Here is a 14155-nt window from a genome sequence, read left to right as displayed (position 1 = left end):
CTCGCGCACCTCAACTGGAGAGACCACGTGCCGCAAACTACAGACAGAGCCCACGTGCACGAGAAATAAGCCCGCACACCACAACAAAAGATCCCACATGCCTCAACGAAGATCCTACATGCCACAACTAAGACCCAACGCAGCCAGAAATAAATTAAAAAATAATAAATCTTTAAAAAAAGTAGATCGGGCTTCCCTGGTGGCGCAGTGGTTGAGAGTCCGCCTGCCGATGCAGGGGACAAGGGTTCGTGCCCCGGTCTGGGAAGATCCCACGTGCCGCGGAGCGGCTGGGCCCGTGAGCCATGGCCGCTGAGCCTGCGCGTCTGGAGCCTGCGCTCCGCAATGGGAGAGGCCACAACAGTGAGAGGCCCGCGTACCGCAAAAAAAAAAAAAAAAAGTAGATCAAGAGGTCACATATTTCCCATCCTTGGGGCAAGAAAGACACTGCACATGCGTTAAAAGGCTCCTTGGGGCGTCAAAAGGCAGGGGATAGGGACCTCCCTGGTGGTCCAGTGGGTAAAACTCCACACTCGCAATGCAGGGGGCCCGGGTTCAATCCCTGGTCAGGGAACTAGATCTCGCATGCATGCCACAACTAAGAGTTTGCATGCCACAACTAAGAAGTCCACATGCTGCAACGAAGAAGTCCGCATGCTGCAACTAAAGATCCCGTGTGCCTCAACAAATATCCCCCCTGCCGCATCTAAGACCCAGTGCGGCCAAAATAAATAAATAATAAATAAATAACTTTTTTTTAAAGAGGGGCGGCCAGGGGACACCAGACCATAATAAGTCATGTCAATTCCCCGCCCCCATCCCGCCAGAGGCCCTCGTGTTAGAATCCATCTTGTCTGAGGGCTGTGTGCACCTACGGAGGGTCCTGAGGCAAATCAGCCATGGGCCCAAAGGTGATTGGCCAGAGGGGAAACTAAGACCAGAAGACTGTCCCCTTATAAAGAATTGAAACTTCCCAAAGGCTCGACTCTCTTGTGAGTTCACCCGTCCATCTGTACTCTGCTTTTCTAATAGATGCTTTACTTTCCTTTCTACCTTCCATCTCCTTGTCAGAATGTTCTCTTTTAAAGGCAGACAAAGACTGGGGCCCAGACTCTAGCCACAGTCCCTCGTGGTCTAGTGGTTAGGACTTGGCACTCTCACCACCACGACCAGGGGTCAAGCCTTGGTCAGGGAACTAAGATCTCACTTCAAGCTGTGGCTCACTGCCAGCTATACCGCTCACTGCTGTGTGTGTTCGAAATCACCATGATCTGAACCACTGATTTCTTGAGTCCCTGAGGCTGGGGGTCACTCAGGGCATTCACTGTGTCCTCATGTGCTTTAATAAAGATGCTACACTAGCAGACTCATCGGGTATGAACACACAACATTCTGCTTGGATAACGGCCCAGGTGCCTCCTTGCAAGGCAGTAGTGATGTCCAAGGCCATCTTATTTTGGAGGACAGCTCTTCTCATTTAAGGATGGCTGGGTGTATTGACTAAGGGCTTCTATGTGTGCTCTAACGTCCTCCAGGCCAATAGAGGGAATAAAGACAGCGGCCAAATGATCGCACCAGTGGAAAACAGAACATGCCCGCCTGGGAGATAGCAGATGAGGGGGGGGAAGTTGGCAACTTTTGTTACTGTAGGGTGGATTCTCCCCATACCCAGGGTGTAGTAGCCCAACCATCCAGGTGGAAGCCACAGCCAAAGGGTTTTCCCACACATCACTGGGTCCTGTTTAGGGTTACCCAATACATATGTGGGTGACGTGACCAGTCAGTGCCAGACCAGTTGCTGTTCTTTAATATGACAGGATACCTGCACAGTTCCAATGGTGTCCTCCCCATATTCCTGGTACAACTGGGTGGGTTCTGTTGAAAGTGTTTTTTCTGTTCCCGACATAGGGGTGCCTAGGTGCTCAAGTATCCCTAACCCGGGGTAAGCCACATGAATCCATTCCAAATCTGAGCGTTGCCACCCATGCTTCTGATGGTGGTGCTTTTAGGACCTTTCTGGTCAGCGGTTGGCTGGGCTGCCTGTGTTGATTGATTGACAGAAAAAGAATACCCATGTCCAGTGTTACTGACGGTTTGTGCCCCAGGCAATATTGGTAATATCAGATGAATTAAGAGCATTCATCCTAATTTGTTTTTTTCTGTAATGTCGCATACTGCTTTAGTGCCTTCTTATCTCGTTACTGGAGTGTTGGTACCCACCATGACGATCCCAATGAACTAGAGAGGAGCAGCTGCCCACATACCCAACAGCTGGATTGATTGCTGGGCGTATCTGTGGGCCCACTGTAGGAAGGTATTTCCATCATGTCCCCATCCTGTGACCGAACACCATAGGAACAGCAGAAGTCTAAGGTCAAAAAGACAGATTAGGGGCTTCCCTGGTGGCGCAGTGGTTGAGAGTCCGCCTGCCGATGCAGGGGACACGGGTTCGTGCCCCGGTCCGGGAGGATCCCACATGCCGCGGAGCGGCTGGGCCCGTGAGCCATGGCCGCTGAGCCTGCGCGTCCGGAGCCTGTGCTCCGCAACGGGAGAGGCCACAGCAGTGAGAGGCCCGCGTACCGCAAAAAACAAACAAACAAGCAAACGAAAAACAGATGATTTAGTAGGAACTGGTACTGGGAGGTCTTCCCTTCTAGAAGAATTACACCTGTGGCCTGATCCTTAGATGTTAACATGGCTGCAGCTTTAGGAACTTGACCTGGTTGTACATAGCATATATGTTGGCCAGCAGAGGCAGCGCTGTCAGGCGCGAGATGGACTGGGGGTGGGATATGTCAGACCAGGACCACCACCTTGTCGTCCGTCTCAGTGGTACGTGTTCCATTCCAGGGACAGCGCATTTCCATGGGCGCAGCTTGCAGCAGGACAATAGGATTCCTCCTCACCTGGGGATGTGAACTAACTCACCCATCCCCGTGGGACGCCCCACTGCAAAGTCCGGTAGACGACGTCTGTCTCAGGTGTGATGGGGCTTGGTGATCTCAGCCGCACAGCGTGGTGATCCACCATGATGAGAGTCGAGCCAGTGGCTGTCTCCCGTCACTTCCGTAACTTTACAGTGTCAGGTGTCTTGGCAGGGCTCCCCAGTCTGGCATACGAGGCAACAGGCCCTATTGGTCAATCATTTAAATGTCTTAAAGCCGGGGCTTCCCTGGTGGCACAGTGGTTGAGAGTCCGCCTGCCGATGCAGGGAACACGGGTTCGTGCCCCGGTCCGGGAAGGTCCCACATGCCGCGGAGCGGCTGGGCCCGTGAGCCATGGCCGCTGAGCCTGCGCTCCGCAACAGTGAGAGGCCCGCGTACAGAAAAAAAAAAAAAATGTCTTAAAGCCTGCGATAGTACTTTAGTCGAATCGGCCAAGGTGGTTTTACCTGTTAGTCATTTAATCTGCTGCTTTAAAATCCCATCCTTCTTTCCTACCAACCCTGCTGCCTGTGGCTTTTAGGGGAAATGGAACTTCCGTTCCACATCATGTGCTTTTGCCTAATCTTGCACAACGTGACCCTTAAAATGTAACCCCCGGTCACTGTCTTTTCGAAGAGGGTATCTGTACTCCGCTTCTCTAATCCCCTAATGGTGGCAACCCGGCTTGGGCAGCCACAGGAGAAAGCTTGGGTTAGGCTAGATGCCGTGTCCACGTAAACCAAGACATTTAGAACCCTCGCTTGGAGGGAGGGGGCCAATATAATCAATTTGCCAATCCCTCACTGGTTGGGAACTCCAGTGGATGGCGCCAGAGTCCTGTGGCAGTTGCCTGGGTGTTGTTTAGAACACACATGCTGTTATGGCGTTAACCAAGTCACTTTATTTCAAGGGCAAGCCAGCATCCTTGGCAATATGCCATCCCAGTCAGGGACTGCGGTGGCTGCAGTTCCTATGCGCCCAATCTGCTGTATCTACGGAGGGGTCCACTAGGGCTCATACTGGGCTAGAGCATCAGCTCCCCATTTGCCAGGGGGCGTCAGCACCTTAAGAACCAGGGACATGGAAAACAGTGAGGGCTGCCTCAGGCTGTTGGAAGCGAACCCAAATGTCTCTCCACATATCCTCACCCCAGAAGGACTTATTCACGATCATCTACCCCTTGGCTTCCCGTTGTCCAAGCCATAGGGTTAATCTCTTCAGAACAGTCCAACTATCAGTGCAAAGGTTAGCAAACAGCCTGGGCTCCTGAGTGTTCCCCAGCCAAATCGCTCTGAATTCAGCCCACGGGCTGCTGCAGTTCGCTTGTCATCCAGATGGTGTCAGTGTTGGGCTGAATAACCACTACCATCCCTGTCACCGGTTGCCCGACTAGACCTGTAGGTGAAGCAGGCATCAGCAGGAATCTCCCCGACCTCCTCTCTACAGGTTGCAGGGGCTACACAGGAATAGAGGCGGTGGGAGCAGCGGGTGTTTGGAGGATCTACATACTCTACAACGCCTGGGAGCGCTCGCATTTCTAGAGAGAGTGGGCTGGCCGACCGGGTGCTCTTCTGCTGCGCAAAACGCAGTCACTCAGTCAACGTGGGAGTCTGAGCCATGGCAGAGGTGGGTCAATGGAGCGTATTGTCAATACACCCCTTGATAAGAAGGGATGTTATTACCATGATATGCTGGTTTTCGCGAGATGTCCTATCTAACCCAAACTCAAATGATAGCCCTGCTTGGGAGATGCCCAGAGCTTTCAACTGCTTCACTAGTATTTTTTGCCTTCTCAACGGCAGCTTGTTGCTCTAATCCCCACATGCCCTTTCTTTACTTTAAAGCTGGTATAAAGGATGGAGACACCACTATATATAGGAAGGGTAACAACAAGGTCCTACTGTCTAGCACAGGGAACTATATTCAATCTCCAGTAATAAACCATAATGGAAAAGAACATGAAAAAGGATATATAGATATATGTATAACTGAGTCACTTTGGGTACAGTAGAAATTGACACAACATTGTAAATCAACTATACTTCAATAAAATTTTTCTAAAAAGGATGGAGGCGTTGCATCAGGTGGGGAATAAAAGTCCTCCAAAACCCCCAAACCCTTATGAAAGCTTGGACCTCTTTCAGATTCTTAGGGGTTGGTTGCCCCTTATCAATCATGGCTTCTGGGACAATGTACCTCTCACCCAACCAAATGACTCCCAGAAGCTTTACGGTGGTGCCTGGGACTTGAGTTTCCTGTGGGTTCATCCACATCATCGTCTCCCTCACAGATGTTCCAGCAAAATCTGCAGAGTGTCCTGCAGCAGACGCAAGTGTTTACCTGTCAACATTATATTATCAATGTAATGGGCTCATTTTAGTGATGTGGGGAAGGAGAACAGGGACAGATCTGGGGCTCCCATCCCATGACATATGGTGGGGCTGTGCAGGTAGCCTTGGGGAAGTGCTTGAAACGTCCATTGTTGCCCCTCCCACTTGGAGGCAAATCGATCTTGTGACTCAGTGGCCGGGGGTAGATTGAAAAAAAGCATTTGCTAAGTCCGGCACAGCATGGTACATTCCTAGGACTATGGCCAAGATATCTAAGATGGTGGCAATTTGGGGCACAACCGCATGGATGGGGGACATCCCTGTGTTCGATTCTCGATAGCCCAGGGTCACCCACCACGACCCATCTGGTTTTTTAACAAGCCATACCTGTCTGTTGGAAGCACTATGGGCAGGGTGTACAATACCCACTTGGTGCAGTTTGGGGATAGTTTCTCCTATTTCATTATGCCTCCCGGGCAATTTACATCATTTGACAGTAACCACTTTTTTTTTTTTTTTTTTTTTTTGTGGTACACGGGCCTCTCACTGTTGTGGCCTCTCCCATTGCTGAGCGCAGGCTCCGGACGCGCAGGCTCAGCGGCCATGGCTCACGGGCCCAGCCGCTCCGCAGCATGTGGGATCCTCCTGGACCGGGACACGAACCCGTGTCCCCTGCATCGGCAGGTGGACTCTCAACCACTGTGCCACCAGGGAAGCCCAGTAACCACTATTTGAGGGGGCCGGTAGACTTACTGGTTCCCAGCTGACATCTCCCCTCAGCATTGGTTTGATTACTCTAACCTCAATGTGGAAGTCACAGGTAGAGGTCTGTAGACTGAACTTGTAGGATGTCAATACCCAATATGTTCTCTGGTATTGGAGAGAGAAAAACCTCGTATTCTCGGTGGGGAGAACACCCAATTTACAATGTCAAAGGGACCTTCCTAACCAAAGGCATTGCCCTCCATAATCATCAGTGGCACAAAGGGGGCCTGAAAACTTCTGAGTGTGGCTATGTGGTGGAGTACCTTTGGCTCCAGTGTCAACCAGAGCCATCACCTTTTATTTATTTCAAGGGGACTAGTGAACAGTCACTTCAACTTGGAGCTTCCAATTGCTCTCAATAGGCTTCCCCTGGAGGCGATTTTGCCCTGCATCCTACACCTGAGGCATGGGAGGCACCCATCCCGAATAGGACTGTATCCCTGAGGCTTCTGTGAGAGCTAGCAGGGCACCAGGGATAGTCAGGGCAGGTCTGAACTATTCCAGTCTTAAGGCTTTCCACAGGTTGACTAATTGGGTTGCTCGTCTTCCTTTTCAGGTGAGGTCCTGGCAGCAATGAGGTTAAACCACATTTGCTCCTGGGTTACTTTTACTGAACCCTTTACAGCCAACTGGGATAGCTTTTTGTCTTCTCTAGTTCCCCCTCTGTCTCGGGGACCCATACCCATTCCCATGACTTAGCTCAGCATGGATATCAACATCCCATACCAGTCCCTACCAGGTGCTGGGGGCAGACTGGAGTATCTTGGCTTTCATCTCTGCAGTGAATGTGGCCCAATGAGGACCCTCAAAGACAAAAGCATAGATGGCCTCCCTTATTCCCAGCTCCCTAAGAACTTGTTCTACCTCCTCTATAGATTTTCAGGGTCCCACATGCCCAGGGACATCTCCCTCACTGGGCCCTGGAGGCTGGAATAATCTATAAGGGAGTGAGTCATTTGAACCCCCAAGTACATGCAGGTGCTGCTAGAGGGCAGGGTGTGTGGTAATATTACTCATTTTCTCTGCCTCCTGGCCAGTCAGAAAAATGCCACGACCCCAGGTATCCCAAAGCCGCACTAACCACATCTGGATACTTTCCTTAGCCTGTTGCTGGAACTTGGCTGTGTTGACCTAAAACAATAAAACAGCCAATTATTTTACCAATAAAATGTGTTTATTTGGCAACAGCAAAGAATTGCAGTTTGAGACATGCAATCTATGGTGAACCACGGGGAAGTCTGGAAAACAAAGGAGAAGAATATTCTTTTATAGAAGAGGGAGCTGGGAAGGGCTGCTATAAACAAAGAGTCTGTCAGAGGAACCTGGGAGTTTGAAGTGTAGTGGCTTTTCATTGGCTGAGTTTTTTTTTTTTTTAACATCTTTATTGGCGTATAATTGCTTTACAATGGTGTGTTAGTTTCTGCTTTATAACAAAGTGAATCAGTTATACATATACATATGTTCCCATATCTCTTCCCTCTTGCATCTCCCTCCCTCCCACCCTCCCTATCCCACCCCTCCAGGCTGTCACAAAGCACCGAGCCAATATCCCTGTGCCATGCGGCTGCTTCCCACTAGCTATCCACCTTACTACGTTTGTTAGTGTGTATATGTCCATGACTCTCTCTCGCCCTGTCACAGCTCACCCTTCCCCCTCCCCATACCCTCAAGTCCATTCTCCAGTAGGTCTGTCTTTATTCCCGTCTTACCCCTAGGTTCTTCATGACATTTTTTTTTTCTTAAATTCCATATATATGTGTTAGCATACAGTATTTGTCTTTTTCTTTCTGACTTACTTCACTCTGTATGACAGAATCTAGGTCTATCCACCTCATTACAAATAGCTCAATTTCGTTTCTTTTTATGGCTGAGTAATATTCCATTGTGTATATGTGCCACATCTTCTTTATCCATTCATCTGATGACGGGCACTTAGGTTGTTTCCATTTCCGGGCTATTGTAAATAGAGCTGCAATGAACATTTTGGTACATGACTCTTTTTGAATTATGGTTTTCTCAGGGTATATGCCCAGTAGTGGGATTGCTGGGTCATATGGTAGTTCTATTTGTAGTTTTTGAAGGAACCTCCATACTGTTCTCCACAGTGGCTGTTTCAATTTACATTCCCACCAGCAGTGCAAGAGTGTTCCCTTTTCTCCACACCCTCTCTAGCATTTATTGTTTGTAGATTTTTTGATGGTGGCCATTCTGACCTGTGTGAGATGATATCTCATTGTAGTTTTGATTTGCATTTCTCTAATGATTAGTGATGTTGAGCATTCTTGCATGTGTTTGTTGGCAATCTGTATATCTTCTTTGGAGAAATGTCTATTTAGGTCTTCTGCCCATTTTTGGATTGGGTTGTTTGTTTTTTTGATATTGAGCTACATGAGCTGCTTGTAAATTTTGGAGATTAATCCTTTGTCGGTTGCTTCATTTGCAAATATTTTCTCCCATTCTGAGGGTTGTCTTTTCGTCTTGTTTATGGTTTCCTTTGCTGTGCAAAAGCTTTGAAGTTTCATTAGGTCCCATTTGTTTATTTTTGTTTTTATTTCCATTTCTCTAGGAGGTGAGTCAGAAAGGATCTTGCTGTGATTTATGTCATAGAGTGTTGTGCCTATGTTTTCCTCTAAGAGTTTGGCTGAGTTTTGACAGTCTCATTGGCTGGACAATTGCTGGGCGAGGAGAAATTCTTTCTTCCTCCTGCTGGGTAGCAATGTAGTGACCTTCCTCCTGTCGGAAATGCAAAGATACCATCTCTTCCTGTTGAATCTGCAATTGGGAAGGAGTGGTAGCACGAACCCATCCTGGCCTCTTGACTCCATTTTAAGTGAGGGTTTTTTTTGTTAATTTTCACATTTTCCCCTCTTGATCAAAGATCTTTCTCTGAAAACATTGTTGATCAAGAGTCAGGCTTCTTTTTTTTTCCAGATTCAGTGACCTTTTGTCCCTTGATGCGAGGAAAACTTTCCTGGGTGTCATGGCCCAAGCTGGAGGGAGAAGTGCACAGATTGGAAACATACTGAGGTCACATTCCAGTAACAAGGGGTAGTAGGAGGGAGACCTCTCAGGCATTTCCCGTCTAAAGTCTGTATCTTAGAGTAGTGAGACCAGCAAGAGGACACTCAAAACTGAAAATTAAACACGCGGTTTGGGAAGACAGTGCAGGATTAAACAGGAAGCAATAATTGATGGACTTTTCACAAAAATAGCAAAACTTCAAAGACTTGTTTTTAAAAAACAATATTGTTATCTCAAAAGAACTATTTGGAACTAAATGTTTTATCAATAATACAGCCTGTAGTTTGCAAATTCAGAGACCAAGGATTTAGGTAAGAATCCAGAGTCAATTAATAGTCCAGATGAAAGAGAGAGGCTTCTAAGCGAGAGAGAGGCATGGACATATATACACTACCAAACGTAAAATAGAGAGCTAGTGGGAAGCAGCTGCATAGCACAGGGAGATCAGCTAGGTGCTTTGTGACCACCTAGAGGGGTGGAATAGGGAGGGTGGGAGGGAGGGAGACGCAAGAGGGAAGAGATATGGGAACATATGTATATGTATAACTGATTTACTTTGTTATAAAGCAGAAAGTAACACACCATTGTAAAGCAATTATACTCCAATAAAGATGTAAAAAAAAAAGAGAGAGAGAGAGAGAAGCTTCTGTGAATTCTAAACCTTTGAGCCTGAATATCTTGGGAAAGCTTCCTCACCAGATGTCGTCTGCCTCAATTCTGGGATATCTTTACCTTCAGGTCACCAGATGATGTACAAGTCCAGCAGGATTTGTTATTTAACCCAAACGAGAGCTCTCTCTTTTTATCAAATGAACAGTTACTAGATTTTCAACATTGCTTTTCCTTTTCTGGGGCCAATGGTTGGGCATTTCTTGTCAATTTTTCTAGATCATCATCTTAGGGAGCATCCCTTTGGACCATGACAGAAGTTTGGCCATTGGTTCCTTTTTTTTTTTTTTTGCGGTACGCGGGCCTCTCACTGTTGTGGCCTCTCCCGTTGCAGAGCACAGGCTCCGGACGCGCAGGCTCAGCGGCCACGGCTCACGGGCCCAGCCGCTCCGCGGTGTGTGGGATTTTCCCGGACCGGGGCACGAACCCGTGTCCCCTGCATCGGCAGGCGGACTCTCAACCACTGCGCCACCAGGGAAGCCCAAGAGCCATTTTTAATATTTTCCCCATTAGAGGTAAGGAAACTTTGCTGTTTCTATAATATCCCAAAGTCATGGGCTACCCCAAAGGCATACTGGATATTAGTGTAAATGTTCACAGTTTTGCTTTTTCCTAAGTACAAGTCTGAGTGAGAGTGTATAATTCAGCTTGTCAGGTCGAAGTAGCCAAAGATAAAGGTGGTGCCTCAACAATTTTCAGAGGTGTAGTAACATACCCAGCACGATGTTTACCATTGTCATCCTTTAATTAGGAACCATCAGTAAACCATGAACTATCTACACTGGTTAGAGGAGTCTCCTATAAATTATTACAGAGAGTCAAAGGGTGATCTGTCAGTGTTGAATAGTCATGAGGGGATGCGTCAGTGAAGGAGAGGAGAGAAATAGCAGGGTTGAGGTTACAACAACGTGAGTTACGTGAACAGCAATCAGCAAAAGGATTTCATAGGAGGTAAGCAACTGAAAAGTGTTGAGTGTGCTGGGAATTCAGGAGAGGTTCTACTGCATGGGGTGCCAAGATGGTTAAGGGGGATTCCATAATTATTTCTTTGGTGGCCTTAACCAGAAGGCCAGTAGGAGGAATGGTTCTAAGGCAAAGGTGGTGGGTATTCTGTGGCACACAGGGTCCAGATACTTGCTATAATACCCTATGGGTCAACGACGGTCCCCATGTTTTTGGATGAGTCCTCCAAGAGCATTCCCTTCCTTCTCAAATACAAAAAAGGAAAAAGGGAAGCTGATAATTAGGATGTCCAAGGGCAGGTGGTTTCATTAAGTTTTTCTTTAAGGCTCCAAAGGCTATGCCATCCTGACCTCCCCAAATAACGGGGTCAAGTTTGCTGTTTATATGTTTTTAAAGCACATAAGGGCTGGACCATAAGAAAGAAATTTGCAATCCAATTTCAACAGTAGCCAGCTAGCCCAAGAAAACCTCATAATTGCCGCTTAGTTTTAGGTTTTGGGAAGTTCAGGATGCTGTGAAGCCTACTTGGATCCAAATGTAGTCCTCGTTCCAAGATCAGGTACCGTAAACATCAAACCTTAAATTTGAGCAAAATGCAATTTTTCTCTGGAGAATTTATAAGACCAAAAGTTGTTTTGTTTTGTTTGTTTTTTCTCTTTCTTTCTTTTTTTTTTTTTTTTTTTTTTTTTTGGCCGCAAGATCTTATTTCCCTGGCCAGAGATTGAACCTGGGCCACTGCCGAGTCCTAAACACTGGATCACCAGGGAATTCCCAAGACCAAAAGTTTTAACAGGTGGATGCTATCTTCCCGTGAAGAGGATTGAGAAAAGAAGCATAGGAGCAAATCATCTATGTACTGCAACAAAGTAGAGTCTGAAGAAAATTTTGCATTATCCAAATCAGCTTTCAAGATTTTGTGAAAAGTTAAGGGACTTCCCTCGTGGTCCAGTGGTTAGGACTCCATGCTTCCACTGCAGGGGGCAAGGGTTCGATCCCTGTTCTGGGAACTATGATCTCGCACGCCGTGCAGTGTGGCAAATAAATAAATAAATAAATAAATAAATAAATAAATAAATATTTATGAAAAGTTAAGAGGGACTCTCTGTGAAACCCTGGGGCACTACTGTTGAGGTGTATTGTTGTCCTTCCCAGGTGAAGGCAAAAAGATATTGGCTAGCCTTATCAACTGGAATATTGAAGAATGCACTGCATAGATCAATTATGGTGAAACTTTTGCGTTCAGTGGGAACGAATGTTAGTCGTGTGGATAGGTTAGAAACAACAGGGTGACAAGGGATAACAATGTTGTCTATTGCTCGGAGCTCCTTGACAAACCTCCATCCTCAGCCCTTGAGTTTTCTCACAGGTAAAATAAGAGTGTTACAAGGACTAGTGTAAGGAATAATGAGGTGCTGACCCTTGTAATCTTCTGTTATGAGCTTTATAACTTGAAGCGCATCTTTACTTATAGAGTATTGATTAATTCTGGGGAGAGGTTTTTTTTTTTTAATAAATTTATTTATTTATTTATTTTCGGCTGCGCTGTGTCTTCGTTGCTGCCCGCAGGCTTTCTCTAGTTGCGGCGAGCAAAGGCTACTCTTCGTCGCGGTGTGCAGGCTTCTCATTGTGGTGGCGTCTCTTGTGGCAGAGCACGGGGTCTAGGTGCAAGGGCTTCAGTAGTTGTGGCACGTGAGCTCAGTAGTTGTAGCTTGTGGGCTCTAGAGAGCAGGCTCAGTAGTTGTGGTGCATGGGCTTAGTTGCTCCGTGGCATGTGGGATCTTCCCGGACCAGGGATCGAACCCGTGTCCGCTGCATTGGCAGGCGGATTCTTAACCACTGTGCCACCAGGGAAGTCCCTGGGGAGAAGTTTTGAGAGATCTACTTGAATAGCAATGAGAGATGCACTGTGGATTTTGCCAACACCAGATGGAGATTTTGCCCATAAGGGGGGTGGTAGCTGAATCAATAGGGAAAAATGATCAGGGTTTCCAGAATCAGCTCCAGTATCATCAGAGATGGGGCAAATAAAAGATGTTGAAGGGTTATTTAATTCACCGGATTGGTTATTTTGATTGCTACTGTCAAATTCAAGTATTCTTTCCCCATTTTGGGAGAAAGAAATTCGGGCATGATACATTTCTAAGAAGTTTCAGCCTAATAAATACGGGCAGAGGAACTAAGGAGAAAAGGGTGGGTATCCCTCAAGGAGCCTAAACAAAAGGGAATAGGCTCAGAGACAGGAACCTCTCGAGGTTCATCAGAGATTCCCGATGTTTGAACTGTTTCGGTTCTCCAAGGCAGGGGCTGCTCTAAAGCAGTGGGATTGGACACCCAGAGTGTGGCTCCAGTGTCCATAAGGACAGAGAGAGGTTCATTCCCAGTCTGGAGAGTTGTTTCTCTGAGCAGATTAAGACAGAGTATTGGGAAGAGCCGATGTAATTCCTCAGAGCCTCATCATTGGGAATTAGAAAGGCTGGTTAGAAAACTGAAGACGTCTGAAAGCCTAAATTTGTAACAATCTCATTTCCAACGTCCTGGCTTTTTGCAATAATAGCAGAAGCTAGAAAGTTTTGGTTTCATTTAGAGAACTTCATTTTTCAGAGTTGAAAATTAAGAATTTTGCAGGTCTTTCTTTTAGATGACGCATCTAGGGTGTGAGCGCGCTGATTTGCCAAATTAACTAAATCTGGAGTGGACATAGTTCCCCCCTCGACCCTGGTCCTTTTAACTAAAAGAGAAAGATCCCAGTTCAGCACGCTAGTAAACACAGAGTTAAAGGCTACCCAAGTGGATTCAGCATCTGAAGGAAGACCAGAATTTTCTTTGAAAACAATCTGAAGTTGATTATAATAGTCATGAACAGGTTCATCAGATTTTTGTGTGCAAGCCTAGATTTTGTTCCAATCAATAGGTGTAGGAAAAGCTCCTGTAACTTATCCGTGGAGGTCTCCAGCAAATGTTCTAGCTTCTTGCCAAAAGGTAGGGGTTTATTTTTCTAAATCTCTTTCAGAGGATGTTCCCATTTGTCTAGTTTCATCCGATATTTGTCTTGACCCTCACCAACAAGCATGTGGACTAACTGATATAGATCTGGAAAACCAGGGTGGTAAGTTTTGAGACAGGCTGGGACCTGGGACCCTTTACTGGAAGGCTTGCACCTGGACAAATGTCTCCTCTAGCAACAGAATACAAAGAAACTATAATATAAGGGACTGAAAATAACTACACGCATGCTCAGTAGGGGCAGTTATGAACAATAAGATACAGAAAGACCACAAACCAACTGCTATTCCTGTGGTGCCAGTGAAAGCAGGGTACTGTGCATGATTCCTGCACACAGCACCGCCAAGGTGGTACGCAGACCACTTAAGTATGCCTCTGCCCAACCCACCAGACCACTTAAGTATGCCTCTGCCCAACCCACCGATCCGCCCTCACTTTCACCCCATTTAAAGAACCAGCTTGGGGGCTTCCCTGGTGGCGCAG

Source organism: Tursiops truncatus, chromosome 3, assembly GCF_011762595.2.
Source record: "Tursiops truncatus isolate mTurTru1 chromosome 3, mTurTru1.mat.Y, whole genome shotgun sequence".
NCBI lineage: Eukaryota > Metazoa > Chordata > Mammalia > Artiodactyla > Delphinidae > Tursiops > Tursiops truncatus.
The sequence above is the reverse complement of the archived record's forward strand: the minus strand, read 5'-3'. Positions refer to the sequence as shown.